This window comes from Lampetra fluviatilis, unplaced genomic scaffold, assembly GCF_964198595.1.
Source record: "Lampetra fluviatilis unplaced genomic scaffold, kcLamFluv1.1 SCAFFOLD_542, whole genome shotgun sequence".
Classification (NCBI taxonomy): Eukaryota; Metazoa; Chordata; class Hyperoartia; order Petromyzontiformes; family Petromyzontidae; genus Lampetra; species Lampetra fluviatilis.
Genome location: NW_027621326.1, coordinates 42501 through 45000, shown reverse-complemented (window position 1 = coordinate 45000; position 2500 = coordinate 42501). Strand labels below are relative to the sequence as shown.

At 49.2% G+C, this 2500-nt stretch overlaps 1 protein-coding gene across 1 annotated transcript in view; it reads left to right on the top strand.

The window, feature by feature from the left end:
* The window catches only part of LOC144955100 (V-type proton ATPase subunit B, brain isoform-like), a 64586-nt gene that overhangs the window by 23968 nt on the left and 38118 nt on the right, over positions 1-2500 (top strand). The window lies entirely within an intron of this gene.

The window sequence follows — 2500 nt, the reverse complement described above, 5'->3', positions numbered from 1 at the left end:
GACAACTTTGCTATCGTCTTCGCTGCCATGGGGGTACTCACTCACTCGCTTAGTCACTCACTCACTCACTTAGTCACTCACTCACTCACTTAGTCACTCACTTAGTCACTCACTTAGTCACTCACTCACTCACTTAGTCACTCACTCACTCACTTAGTCACTCACTTAGTCACTCACTTAGTCACTCACTCACTCACTTAGTCACTCACTCACTTAGTCACTCACTCACTCACTCACTCACTTAGTCACTCACTCACTCACTTAGTCACTCACTTAGTCACTCACTTAGTCACTCACTCACTCACTTAGTCACTCACTCACTCACTTAGTCACTCACTCACTCACTCACTCACTCACACACTCACTCACTCACTCGCTCACTCACTCGCTCACTCGCTCGCTCGCTCGCTCGCTCACTCACTCACTCACTCGCTCACTCACTCACTCACTCACTCGCTCACTCGCTCACTCGCTCGCTCACTCACTCACTCACTCGCTCGCTCACTCGCTCACTCGCTCGCTCGCTCGCTCACTCACTCACTCACTCGCTCACTCACTCACTCACTCACTCGCTCGCTCACTCACTTAGTCACTCACTCACTCACTTAGTCACTCACTCACTCACTTAGTCACTCACTTAGTCACTCACTCACTCACTTAGTCACTCACTCACTCACTCACTTAGTCACTCACTCACTCACTTAGTCACTCACTTAGTCACTCACTCACTCACTTAGTCACTCACTCACTCACTTAGTCACTCGCTCGCTCACTCACTCACTCACTTAGTCACTCACTCACTCGCTCGCTCGCTCACTCACTCACTCACTCGCTCGCTCACTCACTCACTCACTTAGTCACTCACTCACTTAGTCACTCACTCACTTAGTCGCTCGCTCGCTCACTCACTCACTTAGTCACTCACTCGCTCGCTCGCTCGCTCATTCGCTCATTCGCTGGTGAAGAAGGGGAGGGACGTGATGGACTACAGCGATGACAACTTTGCTATCGTCTTCGCTGCCATGGGGGTACTCACTCACTCACTCAGTCACTCACTCACTCGCTCACTCACTTAGTCACTCACTCGCTCGCTCGCTCACTCACTCACTCGCTCGCTCGCTCGCTCACTCACTCACTCACTCGCTCACTTAGTCACTCACTTAGTCACTCACTTAGTCTCTCACTCACTCACTTAGTTAGTCACTCACTAACTTACTTAGTCACTCACTCACTCACTCACTTAGTCACTCACTCACTTACTTAGTCACTCACTCACTCACTTAGTCACTCACTCACTCACTTAGTCACTCACTCACTCACTCACTTAGTCACTCACTCACTCACTTAGTCACTCACTCACTCACTTAGTCACTCACTCACTCACTCGCTCACTCACTCACTTAGTCACTCACTCGCTCGCTCACTCGCTCACTCACTTAGTCACTCACTCACTCACTCACTTAGTCACTCACTCACTCACTTAGTCACTCACTCACTCACTTAGTCACTCACTCACTTACTTAGTCACTCACTCACTCACTCACTTAGTCACTCACTCACTCACTTAGTCACTCACTCACTCACTTAGTCACTCACTCACTCGCTCACTCGCTCACTCACTCACTTAGTCACTCACTCACTCGCTCGCTCACTCGCTCACTCACTTAGTCACTCACTCACTCACTTAGTCACTCACTCACTCACTTAGTCACTCACTCACTCACTCACTTAGTCACTCACTCGCTCGCTCACTCGCTCATTCGCTGGTGAAGAAGGGGAAGGACGTGATGGACTACAGCGATGACAACTTTGCTATCGTCTTCGCTGCCATGGGGGTACTCACTCACTCACTTAGTCACTCACTCACTCACTTAGTCACTCACTCACTCAGTCACTCACTTAGTCACTCACTTAGTCACTCACTCACTCACTTAGTCACTCGCTCACTCACTTACTTAGTCACTCGCTCGCTCGCTCACTCACTCGCTCACTCGCTCACTCGCTCGCTCGCTCACTCACTCGCTCACTCAGTCACTCACTCACTCACTTAGTCACTCAGTCACTCACTTAGTCACTCACTCACTCACTTAGTCACTCACTTAGTCACTCACTTAGTCACTCACTCACTCACTTAGTCACTCACTCACTCACTTAGTCACTCACTTAGTCACTCACTTAGTCACTCACTCACTCACTTAGTCACTCACTCACTCACTTAGTCACTCACTCACTCACTTAGTCACTCACTCACTCACTTAGTCACTCACTCACTCACTTAGTCACTCACTCACTCACTTAGTCACTCACTTAGTCACTCACTTAGTCACTCACTCACTCACTTAGTCACTCACTCACTCACTTAGTCACTCACTCACTCACTCACTCACTCAGTCACTCACTCACTCAGTCACTCACTCACTCACTTAGTCACTCACTCACTCACTTAGTCACTCACTTAGTCACTCACTCACTCACTTAGTCACTCACTCACTCACTTAGT